We start from the raw sequence: 9,944 nt of genomic DNA on the forward strand, positions 1-9,944 counted from the left end.
CATGGTATAGGTCTTGTTTATAGAGTCTTTTTAGTGTTTTTCGAGTCTTTTGGAGTCTTTACAGGTCTTAGGTACGTTTGGAGCTTAACTGGAGATTTTGGAGCACTTTGGAGCTTAATCAGGATCAAATTCGTGAAGGATGAATTATGTGCTTTAGTGTCGCTCGACACCATGGAGAGTGACGCTCGACACTTGTCAAGGAAATAAGGAAAACGCGATTTTGTTTCCTGTTTGAAGAAGGAGTTAGACCCAGAAGTTTCCAAAGAAGCCCAATACGTGTTTTATAGATATAAATAGGGTTTTTAGTCTCCTTTGAACCTAACCTTAGATTTTCGAACAAGACACCTTCTTACTTTTTTGGCTTTTGTGATTTTGAGAGCTTGGGGAGACAAGTCTGAACTCTGTTCATTTAGAGAGAAGATTTTGAACCCCTTTGTTATTTTATTCATCTTCTAATTGCAATCTATTCAATCATGTGTGTTGTTTCAATATCCACGTCTGAGTAGTTAGCTTGTTAGGTTTAGGGTTCTCATAAAGGTTTTCTCTGGATGTTTGATTAATTGATTTAGTTAGGGTTCATAATCTGATTAGTTCTTCACCATAGGTTGTTCTTAAAGCTAATTCTAGACTGATCACCTAGAACTTAGATCTTAGGTTGCTTAATTGACACGGAAGTGTAATTGAATAACTGGAAAGAACTTAGGGTGAGCAAAGTAGCTATTCGCAAAGGAATTTGGTTTAGATGCTTTGTGAACATATCGAACTTGTGCATTAAAAGCTTGTTTAAATCTGTAGGATTTGCAAAGGAATATGGAATTCTAGGATTTCAACTTAGATAATTCTCACAACGGAAGTTGGTTAATTATAATTTTGTGTTTCGAGTTCAAGAACTGTGCTTAAACCTGAACCCTGACTAATCGATTGATCTGCATGCATTGATTTCCTGAGAAACGCCCTAAGCCTAATCACCATCCATTTGAATTTTACAAACGTTTTCACTGCTGTTTAGTTTATTTCTGCTGCATCGTTATTTATTTCTAATATTTCTGCTTAGCGTAATTCGATCTCTATAAAGTTTATTGAGTGATCTCTTGTCTCTGTGGTTCGACCCCTACATACTACAACTGCACATCTGTGCTCTTGCAGAGTAGCTTAGGGATTAAACTTTGAGCAGATCAGTTGGTAACCAAACAAAAAATCTATATATACCCTTTCTTCTCCCATTATTCCATCAAACCAAAAAAACATATAAAGACACAATTTTTTGAGTCTTTAAATGTTTGAGTTAAATTTTTAGTAGTTGAAATTTATATCAAAATTCAAAAACAAAAAGTCAATTATTTGTTTTTGAAATGTCTATATACGATCTACGAAAGTGGATGTATACGCCCAAAAATGTTGATGGATCGTTGACTGAAGACTTCAAAAACGGATTGGAAATATTCATGTACCAGCCCGGCCTTAAGCAAACTGTAATTGAAAGCGGCAAAATATATTGTCCTTGTGAGAAATGAAAAAATAGGAAACATATTCCTATTGACACTGTCTGGCAGCATTTATTGAATAGAGGGTTCATGCCCCGATACTTTATTTGGTATCAGCATAGAGAGGGATATGGTCAAAGTAGTGGTCAGATGGCTGCACGGAGTAGTAGTAATCATCAAGAACATGGGGATTTTGAAGCGTCAAATGATTATCAAAGTAGTCAAGTTCAGGGTGAAGATCAGGATAGGATGCATGAAATGGTTACTGATGCATTTCATGAAACACATGCTGATATTGTCGAGGAGCCCAATGCAGATGCGAAACGCTTTTATGATATGTTAAACGCAGCAAAACAGCCTCTTTACGAGGGTTGTAGGGAAGGTTTATCTAAATTATCATCAGCAGCTCGGATGATGACAATAAAAACTGATCACAATCTATCTGAAGTTTGCATGAACGATTGGGCAGATCTTATTAAAGAGTATTTGCCAGATGATAATTTGGCTGCTGAAACGTATTATGAAATTCAGAAGATGGTTTTTAGTCTTGGATTGCCTTCTGAGATGATTGATGTTTGTGTTGATAATTGTATGCTTTTTTGGAGAGATGATGAGAACCTTCAAGAATGTCGTTTCTGCCAAAAGCCAAGATATAGACCGCAAATTGATGGGCGTAAGAAGATTCCTTACCAACGAATGTGGTATCTTCCTATCACTGATAGGTTAAAAAGACTATATCAATCTGAACGGACAGCTGCGTCGATGAGATGGCATGCAGAACATTCACAAACAGATGGCAAAATGACTCACCCTTCTGACGGGAAATCTTGGAAACATTTTAACACCGTACATCCAGACTTTGCTATATCTAAGCGAAATGTTTATTTTGGTCTTTGCACTGATGGGTTTAGTCCATTTGGTATGTCTGGCAGGCAATATTCATTATGGCCTGTGATTCTTACGCCATATAACCTTCCTCCAGATATGTGCATGCAAAGGGAGTTTTTGTTTCTAAGTATCTTAGTCCCTGGTCCAAATCACCCGAAGCGGGCCCTTGATGTATTTTTGCAGCCACTCATACATGAGTTAAACCAGTTGTGGCATGTCGGAGTACGAACATATGACTGTTCGAGTGGTAAAAATTTTACGATGCGAGCGGTGCTTATGTGGACAATAAGTGATTTCCCGGCATACGGAATGCTATCAGGTTGGACAACACATGGGAGGTTATCATTTCCTTATTTTCTTGATAGGACTGATGCAAATCAGCTTAAACATGGTCGGAAAACCTGTTGGTTTGATTGCCACCGTCAGTTTTTACCACCAAAACCATCAATATAAAAGAAACAGGCGTTTGTTTATAAAGAACAAATTGGTTAGTCTCCCTCCACCAGTGTACCTAACTCTTGAAGCGCAAATAGATCATTGGGGTGGACTTGAAACGGTCCCCCGAGGAGGAAACTGGCACACTCCAGCGAATATGCCTGAAGGATATGGGGGTTATCATAATTGGCACCAAAAAAAGTATATTTTGGGATCTGCCATACTGGAAAGATCATTTGATGAGACATAATCTTGATGTTATGCACATTGAGAAGAATTTTTTCGATAATATCATGCAATCTGTTTTGAACGTCCAAGAAAGAACCAAAGACAGCGTTAAATCACGGATGGACTTGCCTGATATATGTAACAGAATTGAGTTGCATATTGTGAGTAATGGGAAAGCACCAGTTTCTATATTTCGGTTGGGTGCAGAACAAAAAGCAGCATTGTTTAATTGGGTATCATCAGCCGTGAAATTTCTTGATGGGTATGTATCTAATCTGGCTAAATCTGTGGATAAAGGACAAAAATTTTCAGGGATGAAAAGTCATGATTGTCATGTGTTTATGCAACGATTACTTCTTTTTGCGTTTGCTGAACTCCTACCGGGACATGTCCATGAGGCACTAGGAGGCATTGGAGCTTTCTTTCATGATTTAAGTACAAGGACATTATCAGCAGATGTAGTTGCACAACTTTCGACAAATATTCCAATATTGTTGTGCAATTTAGAGAAAATATTCCCACCTGCTTTCTTCGATGTTATGAAACATTTACCTATACACCTCCCTCACGAAGCAGAGTTAGGAGGACCTGTTCAGTTTAGGTGGATGTATCCGTTTGAACGCTTTATGAAGCATTTAAAGGGTAAGGCTAAAAACTTAGCAAAAGTTGAAGGGTCTATCATGGCGGGAAGTTTGACAGAAGAAACTTCTCATTTCACGTCTTACTATTTTGCTCCGAAGGTTCGTACACGCAAACGGGCTCCGAGACGTTATGACGAAGGGGTGTAGGACAAACTTACGCAATAGAAGGTGTGCCAGATATATTCTCACCAATTGGACGTCTAAGTGGGAAACTAAAAGAAACTTGTTGGTCAAACGAACAGGACTACCACAGCGCACATACATACATACTTCTAAACTGCGACGAATTGGCACCTTACGAGAGGTAATACAGGATATTATATATATGCATGATTATATATTGATTGAATTAAATTGATGCTGCGTTAAAAATATATTCCTTAACAATGTTTTCCAATTTCAGCACTTTTGTCAGTCAAGTCCGAGAATGCATTGACGGTGTTTCAGAAGATGAAATTAACAATCGGAAAGACCAACATTATGCATTGTGGTTAAAAGCTCAGGTCGATCATGATGACATGACATATGCAATAGGGTTTCATGAGTTGTTCCATGGTCCTATATCTAAGATAACTACTGCAGCTATGTATTTCACCCGTGACTATGTTTTTCATACTTACAGTCATGGCACTCAACGGGCAACTACGAACTATGGAGTTTGTGTACGAGGTGAAGTGGACTTTTATGGGATCATAAAAGAGATAATTGAAGTGGAATACCCCGGATTAGTAAGGATGAAAACAATTCTATTCAAATGTGATTGGTTTGATCCAACGGTGGGTCGTGGAGTGCGTATTAACAAATTCGGAGTGGTAGATGTAAACGCCTCTCGACGATACAATAAATTCGAGCCTTTTATACTTGCATCACAAGCAGAACAAGTCACATTTGTTCCATATCCTCGAGTTCGAAGTACTGGAATTTTATGGCTGGCGGTTGTTAAAGTTGCTCCAAGGGGTATAATTGATGGTGTAGATCTCCCGCCTATGCAACAAGATGATTGTGTAGACATTACTGAACCTGAAGTTGAAGAACATGTTCTTTTAATTGATCCACGTAATCGACAAGTTGAAGATCTCCATGGGGACGAAACTGAAGAAGCTACTGACGAATTTCAAACAAGCAGTGATGATGATGATGCGATTGAGGACAGCGAGGAAAATCTTGATGATGAAACACAATGACATAAATAATTAGTTTGTCGTTTGCATGCCTTAAACGTAATTTTTATTATTAAATGTGTTGAAAGTAACATTTGTTAAATTTGTTAAATTTGTTAAATTTGTTAAACCTTAAATGTTTAAAAAGGGAAAGACAATTATTCAAAGAAAATTAACAAGGGTTGACTTTGATAATGTTGACCTTTGCGACGCATTTACGACGATTTCCAAATAATCGTCGTAAATTCGTCGTAAAATGTAAACCCTAAACCCTATAGGGTTTGGCTTTCCCAATTTATAGAATGTTTTTTTGGTGCATTTTCCTGAGTAAACTCATGTATTCTATAAGGTTTTGTAGTATAAGATTAAAAAACTTGTAAATCTGTGCTTTGTATTACGACGACATTACGACGAAAGGGAGAGAATCGTCGTAAATTCGTCGTAACATACCATCAAAGTTACGACGAATTTTTACCCCTAAATCTTGTAATCATCATTTCTTTGGCTAGATGATGGATTTCAAGCAAGAGAATTATATGGTTTACCATCTCATAAGATATTACACCTTTCTATACCAAAAAAAAAAATAATCACATATATATGTTTATCAAATATTCTTAAGTACTTATATACATTAAGGGAAAAATGTAAGGATTCGTCTTAGATCTTACCAAATTCATCATTAAGTTGTATAAACATACAAGGCGTTTTACAGAACACATATACAATGTTTAGCAATGCATGTAGGTACTTACGGATGTATAAATTTTTCAATTCATCAGTTTTTGAAAAATATATCGTAAAGTCGTCGTAATTTTACGTTGAGTTTACGACGATATGTAGATACACAGTCGTTATAATAATTATGTTTTATACAAATTCGTCGTAAATTTGTCGTAACATACCGTCGAATTTACGACGAATTACTCTGATCGTCGTAAGGCCATCGCAAAGCCCAAATATAGCCACGTGTGTTGTCTTATTCGATTTGTGGCTCGGTGGATATTCTGCGTCGAAATTACGACGAAATCGTCGTAAAATCGTCGTAATGTTACGACGACTTTACGGCGAATATAAATTCTATATATATGGACGCACCCCTCCTCACTTCGTCGCTCATTCCTCTTGTCCTCTCTCTCTCTACCTGCCTTTTCTCCACTTCTCGCCTTCTCTCTATTATTTAAGGTATGTTTTTTTCATTTTTTAAATATTTAATTAATATTAATTTTTATTAATTTAAGATTAGAATAAGTTTAGGTCTGGAATTAGTTTAGGATCGGAATTTGTTAGAATTAGGATCGGAAATAGATAATATGTTCAGGAAATAAATTTAATTATTTTTTTCCGTTTTGCAGACGATGACTCGTTGCAGGACACACTAAATTAACTTTATGGTAGACAGACACTCTCTTTCCCGGACGTCTGCCTCGGGAAATACCAAGATCCCGTCATCCTCTAGAGCCTCCTAGGTTCCGAACACTGCGGCTGAGCAGTCTCCACCACCGCCTCCACCACCACCTCCACCACCGGCACCTGAACCCCGCCCTCCTCAACCGTATGCCCAATTTACGGTTGAGGACTTATTAGCCCTACCAGGACGGGGGGCTTTACGACGTCTAGTCCCCGGAAAAGTGGAACCAGGCTCTTATTGGTAAGTAAAAATTTGTTTATCTTCTATTTTTTTAAATAATTCATTAATATACTTAATTATTAATGTAATATGTTTTTTTTGTTTCATAGGTTTGACTTGGATAATTGTGTCGGTCGGAGCGTTTCCGACACAATTAAGAGCCATTTCTTCGAGCCTCACTACAACTGGAGTGGGGTGTCACAATAGACGTTTGACACCTGGTACAAATGCTTCGCAGTAATTTTTGTTTCCTTCTTTCTAATTGTAATTCAGTAATTATTTAAAATTTAATCTTAATTTTATATTGTTTAATCTTTTGTTTTATTTTCCAGCAACGGTGGAACTGGAACATCGGGATCAATGAGACGTTCCGTCTGAAGGCGCAGAAACGTTCCGGGAAGCGTTCTGTCTGAAGGCGCAGAAACGCCTAGTCAACACCGTTTTCGATTGGAAGCGGAAGTAGGAGACCGACGGCGACGACGCAAAGCCGAGTCCGATGTCCACTTCCTGCTGGAACGGGTTGAAGGCATATTGGATGGACCTGCATGCCCAAGACGTAGCTGCTAAGTGTTCGGCCGTTCGAAACCGGGTCGGTCCTGACGGTCAAAAGTTAGTGACCCCGCACACTTCTGGCCAAATATCATTTGCGGGTAGACGTCTGATGATGGTAAGTAATTTTAATTATTTTTATTTCTATTTTTCAATTATTTACATTTATATAATATATTTTTAAATATATATTTACTAATGTTTAATTGAAACTTTTTTTGGTAGGCCGAGGAGAACGGAGGAGAGCTTCCTCTAATGACGAAGCTCTTCGAGACCACTCACCGAAAGAAGGACGGGACTTTTGTAGATGCTCGGTCAGAGGACATCTACAATGCCGCTATTCAGAGGATCGCCGAGCGGGAAACCCAGGCTACACCTGACGGTACTATCCAAGTACCTTTGACCGTCCTCGAGCAAGACCAGATCTTCGAGGAGGTATGATCGATTTCAATATTTTTTAAATTTATTATATATAGTACTTAATTATCTGTATATATATGATCTAACGTTTTTATTTTTATTTGTAGGTTGCTCTGAAGAAGAAGGGTCGCACCTTGGGGATGGGCTCTATTAGGGACTGTCCCGTCGCCTCGTCTTCCGGATACCGCACGCAGGAGGATCCGAGTCAACTTCATCAGGAGCTTGCTTCGGCCAATGCTGAGATCACCAGTCTACGGCATGAGCAAGTGGCCCAGAAGCAAGAGCTCACCGAGATGAACGACCTCTTCGACATCATAGCGGCAACGGTTCGAGAGAAGCAACGGCGAGCACAGATTATTGCGGGGGGTACTTCCGGTGGACCTTCTGACCAGCAGACGCAGGGTCAGACTTCGGATACCGTAGTGCAGATGGAAAACGATGGTACAGCAGCGACGGACGGACATAATGGAGAGCCTCCTCAAGACGTCGATCTCAACCTCAAGGATTATGAAATTACTTTGTAGATTAGTTTTTTAAAAAAAAACATTTTGTATTTAATTTTGTATTTTAATATATGAATTATTTTCGAATTTAAATTTTAAATTATAATTTTGTTTTATTTAATTTTCATTTATTAGATTATTTTAAATATTCATTAATTAAATTAAACTCGAATTACAATAATTATTTTTCTTTTAAGTCGACGTAAACTCGTCGTACATTTACGTCGAATTTAAGGCAAATATTTTACGACGAATTAACGTCGATATATTTTACGTCGACTTTACGTCGATATTTTACGACGATTTATGTCGATATATAATAAATTTATTAGATTCTGGCGAAATAGATCGTCTCGTAATCGTTGTAAATTCGATGTAATGTTACATCGATTTTACGTCGTTGTTGTGTTTAAATGATTTCGTCGTACTTTCGTTGGAAATTTTATGTCGTTTTTACGACGAATTGTTTCTGACGATATTACGATGATATCCTTGTGTTGGAAATTTTACGACGATTTATCTTTTACGACGATTGTTTTACGACGATTTTTCATTCATCTCTAATTCGACGCAAAACGTCCATTACGTTGATTTTACGTCGATATCTTCCGACGTAAAAGGCGTTTTTTCTTGTAGTGCATACTTCTAGATCCTAGACTCTCTACACAAGTCATCTAGCACTACACCAACTCCTAACAACTCTTACAACTACACTTAGACTCTAACAACAACAACTCTACGTGGTCTTTTGCCAAGTTTTATACAATAAAACACTCTTTCTCTTGGGCCTAATTATCCCTGCAGCCCATTATTTTTCTTAGGACAAAACCACACAAAACCCAACTTCCTTTTCTGTTGATTTTGTTTCCCTCTGGTTTGACTTTCTTCTATTCTTCTTCTTCCTTCTACGAGAATCTGTGCTGCTTCTTTTTATTATCTTTTCCGTTATCTGCTTTCTCTACTTGTGAAGATTCAATCAAGGATTTCAACTACAACACTGATCTTAGTTTTTGCTCGATTTTTAGTCCTAAGGGAGTATGAATGCGCAGGCGTTGAAGAAATTCGTCGACGAGAACCAGAAATTGGCTGCAGTGTAAGAAATTTGAAAGAGAGTGCTTGCTTTATCATCAAGATTCAAGACCGTGATGCGTTGATGGAATTCGTGTGAAATGTAAACTGAAAGTGATACTTCATTAACCCAGCAACGATGGCTTTAAATAGCCTTACAGGAATCAAAGGAAACAACAGAAACAACCTAAAAACTAGGAAACAGACTTCCACTACACACTAACTCAACTCCATGACTCAACTACGTAGTCTCCAAAAGACTCGGACATGTATTGACTGCAGAAAACAGTCAATGACTTATTCAACTAAGGACAACGACCAATTCAAACTTCAACATACCCTCCCTTAAGCTAATTCCTCTGAATTCAGCTTACTTCAGACAAGTTAACCATTCCAAGCAATGCTCGTAGCTTCTCAAATTGCTCCAGCTTCAACGGTTTGGTAAAGATGTCTGCGACTTGATTTTCTGTTGCACAATACTCCAGCTTGACAGTTTCAGAATTCACCAATTCCCTAAGATAATGAAATCTTACTTCAATATGCTTGCTTTTCCCGTGAAGAACTGGATGCTTTGACAATTGAATGGTGGAGTTGTTGTCACACTTAATTACAGTCGCAGATTCTTCCTCAGCTCCAATCTTTTCCAGAATTCTTCTAATCCAAACACACTGACAAGCACAAAACGCTGCTGCTATATATTCCGCCTCAGTGGTCGCGACGACAGGCTGTTTCTTTGATGCCCAAGAAATTGCACCTGATGCCATCATAAACACACATCCCGTCGTGCTCCTGCGATCGTCCACGTCGCCGGCATAGTCACTGTCCGTGAAAGCCATAAGCCTCGGACTGTTGCTTTTATTTCTCCGATAAAAAATCCCAAGCTCAGTCGTACCTTTTAAGTATCGTAGGATCCTTTTCCCAGCAAGCCAATGCGACAT

This window comes from Eutrema salsugineum, unplaced genomic scaffold (assembly GCF_000478725.1).
Source record: "Eutrema salsugineum unplaced genomic scaffold, Eutsalg1_0 scaffold_3, whole genome shotgun sequence".
In the NCBI taxonomy this organism is placed as follows: domain Eukaryota; kingdom Viridiplantae; phylum Streptophyta; class Magnoliopsida; order Brassicales; family Brassicaceae; genus Eutrema; species Eutrema salsugineum.